We start from the raw sequence: 23640 nt of genomic DNA on the forward strand, positions 1-23640 counted from the left end.
GAGATCCAATCGATATAGAATTTGAGGTGAAATCAGAAGAAGAAGAGAGGTATGTGAGGGATGATCAGCAGTCTATGGAGGAGGATGGAATAACGGGGACACTTATAGAGGAGGACACTCCTACAGAGATCAGCACAGGTGGGTCATTAACACGAAATCCATTCCCCCACCCATACTGCTCACTGATTGGTCCAGAGTAGGGCGGGGGCTGGGTGATATCAGCCTGTAATCCCCTGGTCACTTTCCTGAGCTGTGTTCCCCGTCCTGTATTCCTGGATTTCTCTCGGATAATCTTCCTTCTCTGTGCTGCAGACACAGTTCATGTATCTAGGATGGATTTATGGAGATTCGGGGGGTTCAGCTGGCAGCAAAATGTTGATTTTCTCTATAGGTGTTGCTTGTCTTAGACATCTGGGGATTGTGTCTTCGGTCTTCTGTCCCATCCCCGGATCTAGCGAGATCTCTGACAGAGGAATTCTCCCGGGGTTACTAGTTCTGTTGTTTGCTGGCAGTGCCGGGTGGAGGGATATGTCTGTATAGCAGAGGTAGGTAACCTTAACGAGGTGGAGATCTACCTGAACAACATGGATGAGTCAAAGATCACCAGGCACAGTATTGCCCAGTGTCACCTCCTCAAACCTGAGTTATCCCTCTAATTGCCATACTACTGTGTCACAATAGTGTGCATTGCACCGCAATCATGGGTGTAAATCAGGTGGTGAGGAGGCAACATATCACCTCCTCACCACCTGTCAACACACACTTGGATCACTTTTCAGAGGAGCAGCAGTGTACTACCTGCCAATTTTAACCCATTTAAGTAAATAAGGGCATTATGGAGGAGCCCCACAACTTCATGCTTCTGTAAGGTCCAAGGGGTTAAAGCAGGTGGTGAGAAAGCAACAATGCTGCCTGCTTTAACCCCTTATTTTCTGTACTGCACAAGGTAGCAGGGTACTTGCAGAGTGGCCTCATCCACTTGAATGGGTTATACTTGGTAGGTGCGATACCCACATACTATGACACCCACCAACCATCAACCATGACACCCACCAACCATGTCACCCACCAACCATGTCACCCACCAAACACCAACCATGACACCCAACCACCAACCATGTCACCCACCAACCACGACACCCACCAACCACGACACCCACCAATCATAACACCCACCAACCATGACACCCACCAACCATGTCACCCAACAACCACCAACCATGTCACCCACCAACCATGACACCCACCAACCATGTCACCCACCAACCATGTCACCCACCAACCATGACAGCCACCAATCACGACACCCACCAACCATGACACCCACCAACCATGACACCCACCAACTACCAACCATGACACTCACCAACCATGACACCCACCAACTATAACACCCACCATCTATGACACCCACCAACCATGACACCCACCAACCACCAACCATGACACCCATCAACCATGACACCCATCAACCATGACACCCACCAACCCTTACACCCACCAACCATGACAATGCATATAACTCCTGTTGCAGTTACGAGATGTGTACACCCCTGGCCACTGCAGCTAAAGGGGATGTGGTTGGGGCAGGGGTGATAAAAACACATATTTACTATGGGGTTTTACCCCCCCAATAATAATGTGAAAACATCCTCAACCTTTGGACCCTTAAACAGAAAGTGATAATGAGGGAGGAGTCAATAACCCAATGATGGGGGTCTTCAAGATCAGTCCAGTCTTCATCTTGGTTGTTCTCCCCCCATCCTCACTCTCTGACCTCTGGTGGGGCTCAGCCCCGCTGTTATTCATGACTAAATCAGGGAGTTCAGGACTTCTTGTGTTGGGAAGATGGCAATGAGTGATAGAGGGGGAGGGGACACTCGTCCTATAATCCCCTCATCACTGTCACTCCTATAATAGACAGTTCTCGTTGTGTCCTCACTCTCTGACTAAGGTCCATGAATAAAGAAATGATCTGGTAGGAGATCAGAGGACCCATTTACTAGTTACCTTGAGGGGGGAATTGTAAGATCCTCAGAGACCAAGCTGCCTGATGTGGGCGGAGTCCTGGTTTAGGGGAACCAATCAGCTCATGTCTAGTAATAATCTTTGTATTTCTATTTTAGTAGATGGACGGGAGATGAGGAAAACCTCAGAGGATTGTCTCACTTTGTCTCCAGACTGTGAAGTAGAAGATGAGGACATCACACAGTATAGTCCAGGAGAAAACCCGACCACCTCAAATGTCCATCCGGCACCACACAGTGTAGATGGACCATCGTCTTCCTCTGATCCTGAGGAACCTCAGACTGTGCGGGACGGGGCCGTCCTTCCAACAGAGAAGAGGTTTTCCTGTACTGAGTGTGGGAAGTGTTTCCCTTCTAAATCCCATCTTATTGTGCATATAAGATCTCACACAGGAGAGAAGCCGTATTCCTGTCCTGAGTGTGGGAAATGTTTTTCAAGGAAGTCAGATCTTTCCGCACATCAGAGATCTCACACAGGGGAAAAGCCGCATTCCTGTCCTGAGTGCGGGAAATGTTTTTCAAGGAAATCCCATCTTTCCACACATCAGACATCTCACATGGTAGAGAAGCCACATTCCTGTCCTGAGTGTGGGAAATGTTTTTCACAGAAGTCCCATCTTTCCACACATCAGAGATCTCATACAGGGGAGAAGCCGTATTCCTGTTCTGAGTGTGGGAAATGTTTTTCACAGAAGGCCAATCTTTCCACACATCAGAGATCTCATACAGGGGAGAAGCCGTATTCCTGTTCTGAGTGTGGGAAATGTTTTTCACAGAAGTCAGATCTTTCCACACATCAGAGATCTCATACGGGGGAAAAGCCGTATTCCTGTCCTGAGTGTAGGAAATGTTTTTCAGACAAGTCCAGTCTTTACAAGCATCAGAGATTTCACACAGGGGAGAAGCAGTATTCCTGTCTTGAGTGTGGGAAATGTTTTTCAAGGAAGTCCCATCTTTCCACACATCATACATCTCACACAGGGGAGAAGCCGTATTCCTGTCCTGAGTGTGGGAAATGTTTTTCAAGGAAGTCCAGTCTTTCCACACATCAGAGATTTCACACAGGGGAGAAGCCGTATTCCTGTCTTGAGTGTGGGAAATGTTTTTCAAGGAAGTCCCATCTTTCCACACATCATACATCTCACACGGGGGAGAAGCCGTATTCCTGTCCTGAGTGTGGGAAATGTTTTTCAAGGAAGTCCAGTCTTTCCACACATCAGAGATCTCACACGGGGGAAAAGCCGCATTCCTGTCCTGAGTGCGGGAAATGTTTTTCAGACAAGTCCAGTCTTTACAAACATCAGAGATCTCACACAGGGGGAGAAGCCGTATTCATGTCCTGAGTGTGGGAAATGTTTTTCAGACAAGTCCAATCTTTCCACACATCAGAGATCTCATACGGGGGAGAAGCCTTATTCATGTCCTGAGTGTGGGAAATGTTTTTCAGTGAAGTCCAGTCTTTCCACTCATCAGAGATCTCACACGGGGGAGAAGCCGTATTCCTGTCCTGAGTGAGGGAAATGTTCCTCACTGAAGTCCTGTCTTCCTGTACATCAGGGATCCCACACAACCCTTGAGGTGTATTAGTGCCTTGAGTGCGGGAAATGTCTTCTATATGAATGTTGTTGGACATCACAGGTCTCATGTGGGGAAGAAGCACACCCTGATATACACCTCATATATACTCCATGGCTGATCTCATCATATAAGAAGCAGGGGGATATATGTGTGGGGAGTGTGTGAAGGGGGTGTGAGTCCCTGGATGTCCTTTATTATTGGCACGTGCACAGGGAGGACTTGTCTCACAAATATCCCACTTATATTGTGTTTTATCCCTCCATGTCAATGTGATATGTCTATCTAAACAAGGATGGACAATGTCACTTGTCATTTGTAACACTTTGTATTTTGTAACTGATTGTTCAATATGAGAACTTCCAATAAAAATGATTAAAATATAAAAATGGAGTCATTGCCTTTCATTGATATGTGATGTAAGCTTTGCAAACACTCAGTGTTCTCATTTTATTTTTTGTTACAATAGTTTATTGAAAGTTTTGTAGTACAACAAATAAAATGTACAGATAGTAAAATACAGCAATAAATGATCTTATAAACACCAAATTTCTATTGCGGTTGGGAGGTAAAACAGAGGTGTAGAAGGTTTATCTATGTTTGAGCATTAGATAGGTTGTAACCGTAGAGTAGAACATCAATGTAAACGTTAATAAGGATAAGAAAGACCCCCTAGGGCTCACATCCTATTCTGCTGTGATATACTCATAACAGGGGTGTTACATTTCTAGGTAGAGGATTTATGTTGATGAAAACCCCAGTCACAGGGAATGTCGGAAACCAGTTGGGATCCAAGGTTTATTTAACGGAAAACAATCAGTTTTGCATCAAGTCTCTTTCATATCCATCCACCCCTAATGGGAGATAACTGTGGACGGAGGAGAACTGCCGGTGAAGGAACCGAGGGGTTTATGAGGAGACTTGACGAGTTCTATTATAACCATATGGAATATCTATTGTTATTGAACATTAGTCTGTGTATCGATGATAACATTAAATGATTACATTGTGCAACATGGAGGGGAGGAGAGAGAGATATGGGGAGGGGGAGGGTGATTGTCGACAGAAACGGAGGTATATAAATGGTGTATGAGGATATAGAGAGGGCGTAAGAGGGAAGGCTACCTGTAAGATTTCTGTAAGGTAAAGGAGAGAATAAGGATGGGGAAAGGAGGAATGGGGGAGACGGCCCCTAGACAAAGCAGCACAGCTATTTATCTCATTATCAGATCAGATTGAGGGTAGCAAGTGAGTAGTGGTATGTTTTGTGGAGGATCTAAATTGTATCCAGCATGCCCCGGTGTGAGTGAATTTGGACTGTTTGTCATGAGATTGATGTATAAGCCCTTGTACACACGATCGGAGATTCCGACGGAATGTGTCCGATCGGCGCGTTTTGTCGGATATTCCGACTGTGTGTGGTATGCATCGGACTGTTTCCATCGGAATATCCGTCGGACCAAATTTTCCAACTTGCCGGAAATATTTTCCGACAAAATGCTCCGATCAAACATACTCCAATCATGTGTAGAGAATTCCGATCGGACAAAGTGCCACGCATGTTCAGATCAAATTCCTACATCAAAGCTACTGGATACTAGCCTGAACGTAGTCCCATCGTAACGAAATAACGTCATCACGTTCTGAACGATCGGATTTTCCGACAACTTCAACCAACCGTGTGTATATAACAGTTTCGGACAAAATCCGACGGATTTGGTTGTCGGAATCTCTGACCGTGTGTACAATGGCTGTGTGTAGACATGTGCATCACATGTGCACATGTGCAATTCGGACAAATTTTCTTTATTCGGACATTCGGATGCATCCGAATTACGGAATTGCAATGCTAACGAATTCAAACAAAATTAAAATCAAATTCGAAAAATGACATTTTGTGACCCGAATTTGGAGCCATGTATCTCAGGGCCACCTATAGCTAGGAACACCACATTTGGATATGTTGTAGTGCTATTTCTACTGTGTTTGCATACCAAATTTGGTGTTCCTAGCTATAAGTGGCTCCGAGATACGTGGCCCCAAAGTTGGGTTGCAAAATGTCATTCTCTTCTGCAGAAAAGTAATATAAATGAAATAAGATGTGTGTGTTTTTTGCACTGTACACTGCAAGTATGAGAAGTTGATGTGACAGATCTATATAAGTAACTAACCATCTTCCAAAATTTCTAATTCAAATAGAAAAGATTAGAAAAAAATATAATTGAATAGAATAAAATAGAAAAAATATACAAATTCAAATTTCTAATAGAATAAATTAGAATTTCAAATAGTATGAATTCAAAATTTTTAATTAATTAATTTTAAATTTGGATAGAAAAGATTATAATAAAATAGAAAATAGACTAGAAAAATGATAGAACAGAACAGAATAGAATAAATTATATTTTATTCTGTTCTGTTCTATTGTTTTTCTAGTCTGTTCTTTTATATTCTATTAAATTCTTTTCTATTAAAATCTAAATCATTATATACTAAATTCGAATTTTCGGAAGATGGTGGTTTTATAATATATATATATATTTCTTTCCAATATTCAAATTTCTTATAGAATTAATTCAAATTTGAAAAGAAAAGATTAGAATGGAAATAGAGAATAGACTAGAAAAACAATAGAACAGAATAGAATATAGATACTATCGATTTCATTTTTAATTTCTTTTGCAGAATACTATTTGTTTCCATAAGATCTCCTGCAGACTATTAGCATCTATAAAAAAATTTTTGCAGATCTGCTGCAGACTATTAGTATCTATTTTGTTTTCTAACCAGATCTCCTGCAGACCATTAGCATCTATGTTATTAGCAGATCTCCTGTAGACTATTAACAGCCATTTCAAATTTTTTTTGCAGATCTCCTGCAGACTGTTAGAATCAATTTCATTTTTTTTGGAGATTACTATTTATTTCCATCAGATTTCCTGCAGTATAATAACATATATTTCATAGTTTGCAGTTCTCCTGCAGACTATACCATGATTTTGATTGTAATAGAAAATATTTTAATAGATTATAAAAGAATAGACTAGAAAAACAATAGAACAGAACAAAATAAACTATAATATATTCTATTCTGTTCTGTTCTATCGTTTTTCTAGTCTATTTTCTATTTTATTATAATCTTTTCTATCCCAATTTAAAATTAATTAAAAATTTGAATTCACACTATTCAAAATTCTAATTGGTTCTATTCAAATTTGAATTTCAGAAGGAGGTTGTATATTCTTTCTATTTTATTCTATTAATTTTTTTTTTTTCTATTCTGTTCTAATCTTTTCTATTTGAATTATAAATTTTGGAAGATGGTTAGTTACTTATACTTACTTATATATATCTGTCACATCAACTTCTCATACTTGCAGTGTACAGTGCAAAAAAACACTCACATCTTATTTCATTTATATTTATCGCATCAATGAAGTTGTCAGCATGCCTGATTGAAGAAGTCACGGATGTCGATCGCAAGGCAAGTGCATATGTTGTATGTCATTGTCCACTTGCCAAAAGTTGTGTATTGTATTTGTCCACTTGCCACGTCACCTGCCACAAGTTGTGTATTGTCCAATTGCCACGTCACCTGCCACAAGTTGTGTATTATCCACTTGCCACAACACCTGCCAGAAGTGCCACGTGACCTGACACGAGTACCATGTGACCGGCCACGAGTGCCATGTGACAGGCCACGAGTGCCACCTGACCTGACACGAGTGCCACGTGACCGGCCACGAGTGCCACGTGACCTGACATGAGTGCCAAGTGTCCGGCCACGAGTGCTATGTGGCCTGACATGAGTGCCACGTGACTGGACACGAGTGCCACATGACCGGCCATGAGTGCCATGTGACTTAACACGAGTGCCTTGTGACTGGCCACGAGTGCCATGTGACCAAGTTGTGGATTGTCCACTTGCAACGTCACCTGCCACCAAGCAACCCCAGATATGGGCAATATGAAAGTACTTTTCTGCAGCAGAGAATGACATTTTGCGACCCGAATTTTGGGCCACATATCTCGGGGTCACTTATAGCTAGAAACACCAAATTTGATATGCAAACACAATAGAACTATCACTATAACATATACAAATGTGGGGTTTCTAGTACCAAGTGACCCCGAGATACGTGGCTCCAAAGTTGGGTCACAAAATGTCAAGCACTTTTGTGCAGCAGAGAATTACATTTTGCGACCCGAATTTGGGGCCACATATCTCGGGGTCACCTATAGCTAGAAACACCAAATTTGGTATGCAAACACAATAGAACTAGCACTACAACATATACAAATTGATATCCAAGTGACCCTAAGATACATGGCCCTAAATTCGGGTTGCAAAATATTTTGGAATCCGGTTGAAATAGTTTCGAATGCAGTTGAAATCATTTCAAATTCAATGCCACCAAAGAATGAACCCACATCCGTGTTGCATCTCCAGCAAGTCGGCGGAACATCAGGAAATAGTCGGTGTACTTTCTCTGGGGTGTGGTACCATCTAGAGTAGATCTTATATCTGTTTTCTTGTTCCGATACATTTAGAGATCCTTTATGTGTGTGTTCGTATATCCTTGTCCAATCATCAGTGTTCATGGAGGTTGACATTTCGGTATCCCATAACTGTTTTGTGCGTGCATGTGCCTTAGCATCTGAAGATCAAATGTTTTTGAGGGTCTGGACTGTTGCACAGTGTTTCAAAGGGAGTAAGCTCTCTGTGCCAATGGGAAAGTGGTTTAGAATTAAGAAAATGTTTGATTTGGAGAAACTTGAAAAAAGGTAAGTGAAATTCTGGGAATCTATTAACCATATTTGGATATGACAGTATAGCCCCTTGTTCAATGAACTGGTGTTCTCTGTATGTGGATCTCGGTTGGTTAAGTCCCTGTCCTGCGACGTTGGGGGAAGTCTGGATTCGAAGATAAGGGGGTCATAGGACCCTGTCAAGGTGAAGAGTTCGACTTGTACAATGAAGAGTGTGTATAGTTGGGCCTATAATGGGGTGATTCCGACACATTGTGGGGATTGCTTGTTTAGAGATCCAGGGAAGATTGATCAGTGGAAGTGGAATCATATCCTGTTCTAGTTGAATCCATGATTTATTTTTGTGGTGTACATGCCAATCAACTATTCTGGTAAGCAGACTGGCATGATAGTATGTGTGAATATCTGGTAGACCCAGACCGCCAGCATTTTTGGGTAAAATAAGTTTGGCCCAACTCAGCCTCGGGGGTGGTGGGCCCATAGGAATTTCCTGCAAATATTTTTGTATGTTCAAAAAATGATATAGGGACTGCTATGGGATAGTTTGTAATAGGTAGAGCAGTCGGGGAAGGATATTCATTTTTAGGATTGCTATTCTGCTAAACCACGAAAATGGGCCTTTATGCCAATTCAGAAGGTTTTCTTGAATTTTAAGGAGCGTTGGGCTGAACTTGTTATCATATAATTTAGACAAATCAGTGGGAATGTTTATGCCTAGATACGTTAAAGCAAGGCGTTCCCAACAAAAAGGAAAGTTATGCTGACAATGGGTTACTTCTTGGTTTGATAGGGTGATGTTTAATGCTTTTGATTTTTGGAAATGTATTTTTAAATTAGAGATGGTTTGAAATGTGTCCAGGTCTTTTAGTAAGTTTGGAATCGTGACTACCTGGTCTGATAAAAAAAGCATTATATCATCCACATATGCGGCAATTTTATAGGATTTACCCTTGACATCTACCCTTTTATGTTGGGGTTTTCTCTCAGCATGCGGAGAAGGGGTTCAAGTGTGAGCACATAGATGATTGGGGAGAGAGGGCAGCCCTGACGGGTTCCGTTAGTGGCGGAGAAGGTACTCGACAGTCATCTGTTAACTTGTATTCTTGTTGTGAGGGTAGAATATAGAAGCCTGATCATTTGTAGCAATCGTGGAGGGATTCCAAGATGTGATAGCACAGGAACCATATAATCCCAGGCTTCCCTGTCGAATGCCTTCTCCGCATCCAACTAGAGGAAGAAGCCCTTCACTTTTGTGGTAGTCAACCAGTGATGGATGTTCAGAGCTTTTATGGTATTATCCCTGGCTTCTCTACCAGGGACAAAACCCACTTGGTTAGTAGATATCACGTTGGAGAGTAAGGGTGTTATTCTATTTGCTAGTATCTTGGCATACAATTTGATGTCCACGTTAAGTAACGAGATTGGGTGGTAATTGGGGATCAATGGGGTGTCTTTACCTGGTTTGGGAATTAGCGTGATGTGTGCTTCAAGGAGATCAGTGTTAGGTCGGGTGGACGGAAAAAGGCTATTAAATGTGTCAAGTAATTGTGGAAGCAATATGTCGGAAAAAGATTTATAATAGGCTGCCGGGAGGCCATCCGGGCCCGGGTTTTTGCCCACCTTCAGTTGTTTAAGGGCAAGAGTGACTTCATTTAGTGATAGGGGGCATCTAGAGTGGTCCTGTCATTGGGGTCTATTGGGGTGGTGAGTATTTGGAGAGGAAGTCATTTATGAGGTCTATTCTGGAGTGTGCGGCATCCGTGGGCGGTCTTTGCGGTAAATTATAAAGTGAGTGAAAGTACGTCACAAACTGCTGTGCTATAGCGTCAGAATCAACAATTGACTCTCCATTCAGGGTCACAATTTTATGAATGTTGTACAACGCTCTCTTTCTCTGAAGGGCTCTGGCTAATAACTTACCAGCTTTATTGCCAGATTCGTAAAACAGTTTGTGTGTCAATGCAAATTTGCGTTTTAATGTTTTCTTAAGATCTTCCAGTAATTCTTCCCTGACCGAGGTGAGTTCGGTGAGGTATGAGTCAGCAAGGGTGCGTTTGTGAGCCCTTTCCAGAGAATGAACACGCCTATACAATTTGTCCATATGTGCTTTCTTTAGTTTGTTTCTCTGTGCTATTAGGGATATTAGTAATCCCCGCACAACACATTTATGTGCAGCCCAGACGGCGGCTCGTGGTGACTCCTCTGTAGTGTTATCTGTAAAATAATTTGAAAGACATTCTGCGATTGACAAGATATTGGCTGTGTCTAATAGCAAGGAATCGTCCAGTCTGCATATGTCAGATCGTGGAGGATCTTGTGATAGTGAAAGGGTGATTGTTATCGGGTTGTGGTCAGAGAGGAGCAAAGGCTCAATTGTGACTCTTTCCAAACAGTTAATATCGGCTTGCGTGAGGAAAAAATGATCGATCCGAGAGTATTTATTATGTGGGGGCGAAAAGAAAGTGAAGTCCTTAACCGTTGGGTGAAGCGTACGCCATGTATCATGTAAGGATAGCATTTGGAATTGTGATTTTATGTCTCTCAGTGCCCTGTACTTGAGACTAGTGATGGCCCAAACCTCCGACGGGACGTTTCGCGAACGCGGATCGCGAACGAGTCCGACCGTTCCCAAAACCGAACGTTCGCGGCGGGACCCATTGACTTCAATGGGAGGCGAACGTTTCAAACCTTCAGGTCGAATTTGCAGCCATGGGGTAATTATTAGCAGGGAAAACATAGTCCCACCACATGGCCAATGATATAATACATGTATGAGGTGAATTTGGGATCGATAACTACAAGCATTCTTTTTTTATATGGGAAATTGTTGTGACAATTCAGTACTGTGGAGAGCATGAAGGCAATGGAGGAGAGGGAAGGTCAGGGACCAGGGTAGGCAAAGAAGAGGGTGCAGGAGATGATCACCAGCAGCGTGACATACAGCAATGACACCTGCACCGTGATAGAGGCATCTGACAACAGCACCGTGATAGAGGGCACTGACATCAGCAGCGTGACATAAAGCATTAACACCAGCACCGTGACATACAGCATTGACAGCAACACCGTGATAGAGAGTACTGACATCAGAAGCGTGACATTAAGCACTGACATCAGCACCGTGATATACAGCACTGACAGCAGCACCGTGATAGAGAGCACTGACATCAGAAGCGTGACATACAGCACTGACATCAGCCCAGTGATATACAGCACTGACAGCAGCACCGTGATAGAGAGCACTGACATCAGCAGCGTGACATACAGCACTGACAGCAGCACCGTGATAGAGAGTACTGACATCAGAAGCGTGACATTAAGCACTGACATCAGCACCGTGATATACAGCACTGACAGCAGCATCGTGATAGAGGGCACTGACATCAGAAGCGTGACATACAGCACTGACATCAGCCCAGTGATATACAGCACTGACAGCAGCACCGTGATAGAGAGCACTGACATCAGCAGCGTAACATACAGCACTGACAGCAGCACTGTGATAGAGAGTACTGACATCAGAAGCGTGACATAAAGCATTAACACCAGCACCGTGACATACAGCATTGACAGCAACACCATGATAGAGAGTACTGACATCAGAAGAGTGACATTAAGCACTGACATCAGCACCGTGATATACAGCACTGACAGCAGCACCGTGACATTAAGCACTCACACCAGCACCGTGATATACAGCACTGACAGCAGCACCGTAAGCAGCCCCAGGAGGAAGTCAGCACAGCACAGGGATGGTGTGATCCCCTCATAATAAGAACCCCTAGGAGGAAGTCAGCACAGCACAGGGATGGTGTGATCCCCTCAGAGTAAGCAGGCCCAGGAGAAACTCAGCACAGCACAGGGATGGTGTGATCCCCTCATAATAAGAACCCCCAGGAGGAAGTCAGCACAGCACAGGACTTTTGTGGACCAAGTAGGTTGTGTGTGAGTGATTAGCAGACTGTACGTCAGTCCCTATACCAATGAAGGACTGCTGCAGTATAGGGCAGCGGTCAGCAGTGGTGCACATCAACCCTATGTATTGTGGACCGATAGCGGTTCTTACAGAACAGCAGACTGTACCGCACTCAACCCAATGTACTGTAGCACCCTAGACCAAGTTACCAGTCCTTATAAGAACTTTTGTGGACCAAGCAGGTTGTGTGTTAGTGATTAGCAGACTGCACTTCAGTCCCTATACCAATGAAGGACTGCTGCAGTATAGGGCAGCGGTCAGCAGTGGTGCACCTCAACCCTATCTATTGTGGACCGATAGCGGTCCTTACAGAACAGCAGACTGTACCTCACTCAACCCTATGTACTGTAGCACCCTAGACAGACCAAGTTACCAGTCCTGATAAAGAGCTTTGTGGAACAAGTGAGTTGTGAATGATTAGCAGACTGCAGCAGAAGGGCAGCAGTCAAGTATAATATTATTTCTATATTTGGAAGAAAGAATATTATACGTGTACAAGCCTATTACCGTACCACTGATACCAGTCCTGAAAAGAACCTTTGTGGAACTAATAGTAACAGCAAGTCTTTAAACTGACCCTCACTGCCTGACACACTGCTTCCTTCCTGTCCCTATAGAAAGTGGCAAAAAAGAGGAGCCTGGAACAATTACTGGTTACTGGAATAGCTCTTTTGTGGACCTGATAGTAACAGCTAATGATGATGATGATGATGATGATGACGACTAAACTGACTCTCCCTGTAGCACACACCGTCCTTTCCCTTTCTCTAAACTGACAAAAGACACTCAGGCTGCTGCAAGAATCAGTAGCACAGCAAACCTATATACACCTAACACCTATACCAGTCCTGAAAAGAACTTTTGTGTACCAAATAGCTAGTGGTTTATCTGTCCCTACTCCACACAGCAACCTTTCCCTATAGTGACAGAAGAAAGAATGTAAAATGGCCACCGGATCGGGTGTATTTATAGGTTAGGGGGAATGTCCAAGTGTCCATGTGCTGTCATATCTCAATTGGCTGTCCTGTATCCCATGATGGATGTGTCATCATAGGTCAAAGTTCTTTTACACATTAAACACGTAAGTCCGCTGGGGCGAACGACGGGAAAAGGCGAGCGAATGAGCAGACCACGAACGACCGAAATTCGCCGCGAAACGACCACCGGGCGAACTGTTCGGCCATCACTACTTGAGACATGAAGATCCATTTGAAGTATCGAGAGAAGGATTCAGGGGAACATTAAAATCCCCGCCTACTATAAGGACTCCCTGGAAAGTTGTGAGTTGGGAAATAGTCTCTCGGAAAAAGGACACCTGATGAGAGTTTGGGGCGTATATATTGGCTATAGTAATGTGTCGGTTGTAAATATGGCCTTTGAGAAATAGATAGCGCCCTTTCGGGTCTCTAAGCACGTCCGAGATAACGATGGGGCATGATTTCGATATCAATATAGATACCCCTTTTGATTTTGCTTCATCATTGGTCGCATGGTATACCGTGGGGTAGTGAGTATTTTGGTGTTTGGGGATAGCATCGGTGCGAAAATGGGTCTCCTGAATAAGGGCAATATGTGCTTTGGCCTTGCGTAGGTTGTACAGCAGTTGGGATCTCTTTTCAGGAGTATTTAGGTCTCGAATATTGAGTGAGTAACAAATAGTAGGGGAGGTCCTCTGTGCTAAGGCTGTTGGGTCAGTATTGGGGGTGTCTAGGGCCGCCATAGCAGGTGGACAGAGGGAGAAAGGGGAGGGTATGCAGATGATAAGTGGGGGAGAGGGGTAAGAAGATGCCCAAGGGGCAGTCTGTGAGCTTGCACTAGGATATAAAAATTAGGTGCTTAGGGTATGAGAATAAGACCACTTTCTCTGGTGGTATAGTATAGTGTATGGTGTAGAATGGATCAGGGGACCCCACACCAGTGAGATGTGTGAACCCCATACACCACTCCACAGTGGGGTTGGCACAGACAAAACCAAATGAGGGACTAAGTCAGAACTATTGAATATGGAATATGGTGACAGTATGGCCAACCAGGACTCATGATACAGGCAAAGATTTTGTGAGGTACATTTTGTTGAGCTATAAAAATCAGAATTAAATGAAATATCAACATGCAGAAGTAATATCGTCTTCCATCGGAGGCACGTAAGATGAATCGGTTGGTTAGTTTGTATTACTTCGTACCACCCTCGAGTGAGAGAATGACAAGTCGCCCTTGCAAACTAGACAGACTAACCGTTAGATGGACAGGGGGGATTTTAGTCTGACCCTGCTTACGTGAGATATTACACATACAGCACATCTATATAGTTATATAATGTAAATACAGCCAAACCGCAGCTCTAGTGAGCAAAAGGGGGATATCATAAAGCATACAATTGCACAGATTACAGTAACTAACAGGGCATAATGCATGTTCTACAGTGCGATAACCAAAAACTAAGTTATAGAAACTAGCCCGTGGGCAGGACCCGCAGATGAGGTAACAAAAACCGTAAGGCAATAAACACATTAATAGGTTCCATCGTATTATACTAACTAAAGTAGTGATCTGAAGTTGCTAGGCTTGAGCTGACTATACATAAAATCGTTGTTCAGTCGTCCTATAGCAGGCACTGCCTATTTGGTATATATACACCGGGGCGTTCAAGGGGACAGAAAGTCAATTTGAGTTGACACATCAATACAGTAGTCTCTAACCAGTGTGCAACAGAGTGTTCAAAGGCCATGTCTTCTGTTATGCGAGCAGACCCCGTAGGTGATGCATATATCAGCACAGTATTTCCCTGACATGTCATACATCGGCAGGAGTCACAGTAAAGAGCTAATCTGGCCCTCAGGGCGTCCGATTGTAAGAAGGGGTTAAAACGGGAGGAAGAATAATAACCGTAGGAATCTTTATAGGAGGTAAGTCACTGGCTGTAGTGGAGCGGGTAGCGTGTGGACAAAGTATTAGCCATACCATGTGACAGTGGGTTAGATCCAGCCAATCTGTTCCAATAAACGTCTACGGGCGAGTATGGCATGGTGGTATATCCTAACCCTCCCGCCAGCGAGCTATTGCTTACCTGTCCCATTTAAGGAGATGGTAGGTCTGCCCCCCGTTCAACCCCAGAGCGATGGGACCGTAGCTGTGACATTCACTGTAGTCCAGGGTCATCTTTCTTGACAGTATCCAGTGGATACAGTCCCTGTTGACGATGCGGAATGGGTGGAGATCATGTCCGGTGGGAGTATGGTTAGAGGCGAGGATAACTGTTACCGCCCACATTTCAGATCCAGGAACATTCTGGGTAGTAAGAAGGGGTCTTCCCTATAGGGGAAGGTTGCAAAGAATAAGCAGGCTGTTTGTCTACTGTTGCCTGTCTTGTCAAGCCTCTTGAGACCATTGTAATATCTAGTGTTCTTTCAGCCATTGCACTGTAGGTGGAAGTCTTAACCACAGAGTAAAAGAGAACAGTTAAGAAACAGTTAAGCACCAAAATATCATATGCCGAGGAGAAGGAGAATAGTCGTTATTGAAGTTTACTGCATTACACAGTCTGATAAGATCACGGGTGGCTACATGAATGATATCAATCCAGCATCTGTATCTGCATGCAGCTATAACAATAAGAGTATGACATGACATTTCAGTACTCCGGGCCCTTAGCACATCCAGGAGTGGTTTCAAATCCCTGCGGTGTTGCAAGGTAATGCCAGAGAGATCTTAGAATATTTGTATAGGTGCAGTATCATATGATATTTTCTGTTTAGATCTGGCAGCTTTAAGTATGTCTTCTTTAAGTCTATAACTAGTTAAACAGCATACAATATCTCTCGGGAATCAGTGTCCCGACCTTTGGGCCGGAGGGCACAGTGAATCCTTTCCATTTCGATGGCGGTTTGAGAGGGCCTGTCCAATACAGAGTTAAAAATTGAGGTGACCGCGTAAGCAACTTGCTCACCCTCAATGGATTCAGGGAGACCTCTGACTCTAAGGTTATGGCGTCTCCCCCTATTGTCCAAATCCTCCATATGTCTCTGCATGTCTCTGAGCTGTAATGTATGGCTGTCAATCTTCTTAGTGGATCGACAGAGGGTCGATTCATGAATTTCTGTCACTTTCTCTACAGTTAGCACACGGTCGGATAGCGTTTTGATATCCAGGCGCAGCTCAGCAATGGCCGCCGATAAGGTATCCTTGATATCTGAGGAAATTGTGCGTAAGTCATGCATGCTGATGTGAGGTGAGGAGGTGGCTCCCAACTGTATATGGTCTGGAGGTCTGTTGACTGTGGGGGTTACTTCAGGGGAAGTCTCCAACAGCACAATCTCAGTGCGGGAATGAGAGCATGTGATTGAGGCCTGTGAGGGGCCATGGCGGGACGGCGCCATGTTCCCCCTCTGTGACCGAAACATCTCCGGTATGTTGTGACCTTGTCCAGTGGCGTTCTCACGTGGGGAGCGGGACCCAGAAGCCGATGAGGATCGGGAAACTGTCCCCATTGTGTATAGTTATACAGGAGCGTGTGTACCTCAATTCACCTGAGTTTTCTTCCAGAGGCGCCGGAGCTCACCAGTTACGCATCTGCCATCCTTCTCATTTTTTTTAATTGTTGAATGAATATGAGAAGAATTCACCCAGCTGTGATGAATGTTGTCCATATTTTATCTCATACAGTGATTTCCTATGACTATTGGCTCCCTCTAGGGGCCATAGTGCGATATTGTTGTATTTTTACTAATGGAAGCCATTTATGAAAAATACTTCATTATGGCCACTAGATGGAGCTGAACATCATAGGAAAGCACTCTGTTAACCACTTCAGCTCTGGAAGGTTTTCCCCTTCATGACTGGGGCATTTTTTCAAATTTAGAGCTGTGCTAAATAGCGCTGGAAATTGTGTGGTTATGATATATATATATATATATATATATATATATATATATATATATATATATATATATATATATATATATATATATATATATATATATATATATATATATATATATATATATATATATATATATGTAACAGCCATAACCCCTGGGGGCAGCTATGAATTTTCTGGGCTTACCAATCACCTCCTCCTTGTAGCTCGTCGTTCCTTGTCTAGGGGTTCCCAGGGTTAGTACCCAGTCATTTCAGAAGCTGACACTCAAATATCCTTTTGAGGATTTTTATTTGCAAAGAGTAACGTTCAAATATAGCACAGCCTCAGTTGGGAATAGAGGGTACGGATGACAAAGCTCAGGCACTTCAGAACTGCTGACATCAATTGAAAGTCTCTTTAGATAGCCCAGAGAGTAGCCGCTCGCAACTGGGCGCTTCACTGTTGGATAAACCCCTGTCTGTAGATTTAGCAGCCAACAAGTGATTTCCAAGATTTGCAAAGTCTCTGCCACAGACTAGGTTGTAACTGAAAGGTGAGTTAGGAACTTTTCCTATGGTACCCAGGGCCATATTTAACGCAGGGCAAAAGAGGCAGCTGCCCTGGGCCCTGTTATTGCTAGGGGGCCCAAGGCAGCTGCCACTTAAGCCCTGCGATTCCCGCAGTTTTCCCGGAGTAGTGCGTGCAGCCAATTTCAACCCCCCCGCGCTCTCCCAAGTGCTGGCCATATTTATTATACAGGAGAGCGGCACAGCTGCGGGCTTCATGTGTTTGAGCCCGCTCGTCTCCCTTGTTCCTCTGTCAGGAGCTGCGGACCGGAGTCAATGACAGAGCGAGAGCGGCGCTCTGTGTTCCTCCCGCCCCCACCCCTGCCTGGCAGACCTGTGTAGCACACAGCCGAGGGAAATTATCTGGCTGTGTGCTGGGTCTCATAGACGGACTTCGGAGACTGTGTTGCACCGCAGTGTGATCAGGTAAGAAAGAACAATGTGGAGAGAAGGGGAAGGGGATTCATATGTGCAGACTGCACAGAATTGCTGGTACAGGGGTGGACATGGGGGATTGGGGTATAGAAGTGAGGGGTAGACATGGGGGGTACAGAGGTGGACATGGGGGGTACAGAGGTGGACATGGGGGTACATAGGTGGATATGGGGGGTATAGAGATGAACCCAGAGGTGGATGGGGGTACAAAGGTTGACATGGGGATGTACAGAGGGGGTGGGGGGTACAGAGGTGGATGGAAGGATAAAGAGATGAATGTGGATGGGGAGGATACAGAGGTGGATGGGGGATATAGAAGTTATCTGTGGATGGGGGGGATACAGAGGTGGATGGGGGATATAGAGGTGTTCTGTGGATGGGGGGATGCAGAGGTGAACATGGATGGGGGTACAGAGGTGGACAGGGAAAACAAAGGTGGACATGGGGGGTACAAAGGTGGACAGAAAGATATAGAGGTGGATGGAAGGGTACAGAGGGGAGCTGTGGATTGGGGGGCTACAGAGGTAGACAGGGAATACAGAGGTGAGCTGTGGGTAGGGGGGTACAGAGGTGAGCTGTAGATGAGGGAGCAGAGGTAAGCAAATTGATGTGCAGAGGTGACCAATAAATGGTTACTTTGGGGGAGGGGGAGGATATGCAAGTACTGCCCCTTGTGCTGATTTTTTTTCTGTGCCCTGTATGATACAAACACCTCAAAGTACACACCCCCAATCCATGTGTGTCATCATGGACTCCTATTTACCCCCTTCCCCCCATCATCTTGAACTCCCCCATCTCTTCTACCCTAATCACCCTGGACTCCCCTATCCCCCCACCACCTTGGACTCTGCTATCTCCCCCCACCCACCCATCATGCTGGACTTCTCTATCTTTTCCCCCATCATTCTTATTATTATTAGGGATTTATATAGAGCCAACAATTTGTGCAGTGCTTTACAACATGAGGGCAGACAGTACAGTTACAATACAATGCAATACATAAGTTTATGGGTGTGTTTTTTTTCGAATGTTGGGGTGGAGAGACAATGTGCATGGGGGGGCAAGATTTTTTTTTTGCCCAGGGCCCAATCAATAGTAAAGACGGCCCTGATGGTACCTGGATCTTTCAGCCGCTTCGGCAATACCATAAGAAATGCGGATTCACTAGTGTCCATACAACTTCAGCTCCCAGGCTCTTCCCGAGCAGCCAGCTTCTTGGCCCTCCTCCGAAGAGTCTCCTGGTTGCTTGTATGAGTAGACGTGCCTCTCCAATCCTGAGAGAACACCGGGACACCTCAGAATCCTCCTTCAGTTACTGGGCCTCAAACTAGCCAGTGCCAGTGCCTCTGGGGCTGGTCAGGGTGACCATGCTTACGGGGGGCAGCAGACACTCCTGGGTCTGGGACCCCTCATGGGGGTTGGTCCGGACCGGAACCAGAAATCAAACAGCAAGCCGGACCCTGAACACGTGACTTCAACATCTTAAATACCCCTTCCCAGACTACAGAGGCGCCCACTGATTGGCTCTGAGAAAGATTGGTACCTAACATGTCCAACCAGGCTTGGTTCTCGGCCTGTCACAGGTGCCTCACTGCACCTATGACCAGGCAGAACTCCAGTACAGCCCAGCCAAACTGATGCCGGTGTATGCCCATGTTGATGACCGATTGTGTCAAAACGCGTCGGACAGCATTACTTGCACCCCACATTGCTTTTTTCTTATCAATTCTCTTTTTTTTGTGATCACTTTTTATATTTGTACAATATGTATACTTTTTAATAAAACCTATCGGGTTTTTTTGACCTACACTATCCGGAGCCCCCCTTTTTTTGTTCTTTTTCTGTTTTATATACCATCCGCATGAGCCCTTGTTTGAAAGTGGAGTCTGGATACATCGGGTTCCCGAAATATGATTGCCCTTGAGTGGGAAAATATCGGTTGGCAACTACCAGGAATATCTACCCCCACCCGGGACCGAGGACGCCTATAAGAGGACTACAGACTATGACCTATCCCATCAAAAGCTGGAATACAATCCTCCGGGATTACAAGCGCTTTAGACCCACTGTTGTAGGACATGCGGGTCCAACATTTCTGGTAAGAGTACCTACTTTACATTTATCGAGTGTCGTGTCGTCAGATACTACTACAGACAAACAGATTGTTCCCGCTGGTCTTGTAGCCACTCTGGCCCATGGTCTATATGAGAAGATTGGCCACTCTTGCTTGTTATAATAAGAGGACTCCTCTATAGACTAATGAACTGACAATGATTTATTTTCCAGAATTCACGCTATGTAATCCCATTGTTACTACATCACACATTTACAATTGTATTCATAGTGCACTGGGCATTGCACATTGTACACAATGGTGTTCACGTTTATCTCACAGTAAGTGTGAGACCTTTTTTCTTTCAGCACAGGTGGTTTATATTCACTCTACAACTGTTTTGAGTTTTTTGGTGCTTACCTTTTTAGCACTACATTTTTTGTTTCACACTTGTATAGAAGGAGACATTGTTGCAATAAGTGTTAATGGGTTGAGAACAAATTGAATAAATATGTTTATGAAAAATATTAGCGCTCTTCCTACACAGTACAATATTTCCCAAATAGATGAATTTCCATGGGAAAAATGGGCAAATATAATTCAAAAGGATAAAGGTTTATTAATAGCTTTGGCTAAGGAATTGCAGAATGCAGAAGTATTGTTTAAACATGAACAAGGAAATTTGCAAGAAATATCACATCAATGGTCAGAATTTTCAGGAAGTAATTGGTGGAAACATGTAGTAATAGTGTATCAATTTGGGGAAAAACTTTGATAACTTCAGCAGCAGGAAATATTTTATCACATCCTATTGTTATTCTTTTTATTATTATTTTGTTGTTTCTTATATTCCAGTTATGTTTGATGTTTAGAATGAAAAAATTATATTATCGAATTAGAAGTGAAATTAGGAAAGGAGATGATTTATTGCAAAATAAACTTAAAAGGAGAATGGTTTTTGGAGTTACGGATTCAGTTACACATGAGAGAACATTTGGAGTTAGGGCACTTTCACACCACACCAGCCATAGTGTCGGCGGTAAAACTGCGCTATTTTTACTGCGTTACTACTGCATTTTACCATGTTTTTGGGGTGCTAGCGGGCGTTTTAATGGTGTTTTACAAGCACTATTGAAGCATGGGCATCAAAGAACCACCCCACCTCCCTACATCACTTCCTGTTTACTTCCTGGTACTTGTGAGGTGAGGGAGGATACAGAAAGAAGATGAAGTTCATGGAGCTGCTCTTGATGTTTGTGCTACTGTATTGGGAAAATATCCACCAACAGAGGCAGCAATGTCGGTATTGGGTTCATCCCATCCTCCAAACACACAGCTCTATTGGGCAATTTGTGTTGCTATATGAGCACCTAAGAGTGCACCCAGACAAATTCAGAAACTACACTCGAATGAGTATTGGAATGTAAGTATAAATATCCTAATCCCACTCCCGCTAGACCCATAATCCCTAACACTAATCCCACTCCCACTGGTCCCAAATCTCCAACCCTAATCCCACTCCCACTGATCCCATACCTCTAACCCTAATCCCACACCCACTGGTCCCAAACCCCTAACCCTAACCCTAATCCCACTCCCACTGGTCCTAAACCCCTAACCCTAACCTTAATCCCACTGGTACCAAACCCATAACCCCAATCCCACTCCCACTAGTCCCAAATCTCTAAACCTAACCCCACTCCCACTAGTCCCAAATCCCTAACCCTAATCCCTCTCCCACTGGACCAAAATCCCTAACCCTAAACCCGCTCCCACTAGTCCCATAATCCCTAACACTAATCTCACTCCCACTGGTCCAATACCCCTAACCCTAACCTTAATCCCACTGGTACCAAACCCATAACCCTAATCCCACTCCCACTAGTCCCAAATCTCTAAACCTAATCCCGCTCCCATTAGTCCCAAATCTCCAACTCTAATCTCACTCCGACTGGTCCCATACCCCTAACCCCACTCTCACTGGTCCCAAATCCCTAACCCTAATCCCACTCCAACTGGTCCCAAACCCCTTACCCTAACCCCAATCCCACTCCCACTGGTCTCATACCCCTAACCCTAACCCTAATCCCAATCCCACTAGTCCCAAATCCCTAACTCTAATCCTACTCCAACTGGTCCCATACCCCTAACCCTAACCCCACCCACACTAGTCCCAAATCCCTAACCCTAATCCCTCTCCCACTGGACCCAAATCCCTAACCCTAAAACCGCTCCCAGTAGTCCCATAATCCCTAACACTAATCCCACTCCCACTGGTCCAATACCCCTAACCCTAATCCATCTCCCACTGGTCCCACACTCCTAACCCTAATCCCACTCCCACTGGTTCAATACCCCTAACCCCAACCCCACTCCCACTGGTCTCATACCCCTAACCCTAACCCTAATCCCACTCCCACTAGTCCCAAATCCCTAACCATAATCCCACTCCAACTGGTCACATACCCCTAACCCTAACCCTAATCCCACTCCCACTAGTCCCAAATCCCTAATCCTAACCCTAATCCCACTCCAACTGGTTCCAAACCCCTTACCCTAACCCCAATCCCACTCCCAGTAGTCCCAAATCCCTTACCCTAACCCTAATCCCGCTCCCACTTGTCCCAAATCCCTAACCCTAATCCTGCTCCTACTAGTCCCAAATCTCTAACCCTAACCCTAATCCCACTCCCACTGGTCCCATACCCCTAACAATAACCCTAATCCCACTCCCATTGGTCCCAAACCCCAAATCTCCAACCCTATTCCCACTCCCACTGGTCCCAAATCTCCAACCCCATTCCCACTCCCACTGGTCCCAAACCACTAACCTTAACCCTAATCCCACTCCCACTGGTCCCAAACCCCTAACCCTAACCCTAATCCCACTCCCATTGGTCCCAAACCCCTAACCCTTATTCCACTCCCACTAGTCCCAAATCTCAAATATCTAACCCTAATCCCGCTCCCACTAGTCCCAAATCCCAAATCTCAAACTCTAATCCCACTCCCACTGGTCCCATACCCCTAACCCTAATCCCACTCCCACTAGTCGCAAATTCCTAACCCTAACCCTAATCCCACTCCCATTAGTCCCAAACCTCTAAGCCTAATTCCACTCCCACTAGTCCCAAATCTCAAATATCTAACCCTAATCCCGCTCCCACTAGTCCCAAATCCCAAATCTCAAACTCTAATCCCACTCCCACTGGTCCCATACCCCTAACCCTAATCCCACTCCCACTAGTCCCAGATCACTAACCCTAATCCCACTCCCACTAGTCCCAGATCACTAACCCTAATCCCACTCCAACTGGTCCCAAACTCCTTACCCTAACCCCAATCCCACTCCCATCAGTCCCAAATCCCTAACCCTAATT

At 44.5% G+C, this 23640-nt stretch overlaps 1 pseudogene; it reads left to right on the forward strand.

The window, feature by feature from the left end:
* Positions 1-23640, forward strand: part of LOC143956757 (uncharacterized) — a 381180-nt pseudogene continuing 357540 nt past the window's right edge.

The sequence above is a fragment of the Lithobates pipiens genome, unplaced genomic scaffold, assembly GCF_037356315.1.
Source record: "Lithobates pipiens isolate NorthernLeopardFrog02 unplaced genomic scaffold, aLitPip1_a1.2 Scaffold_41, whole genome shotgun sequence".
In the NCBI taxonomy this organism is placed as follows: Eukaryota; Metazoa; Chordata; class Amphibia; order Anura; family Ranidae; genus Lithobates; species Lithobates pipiens.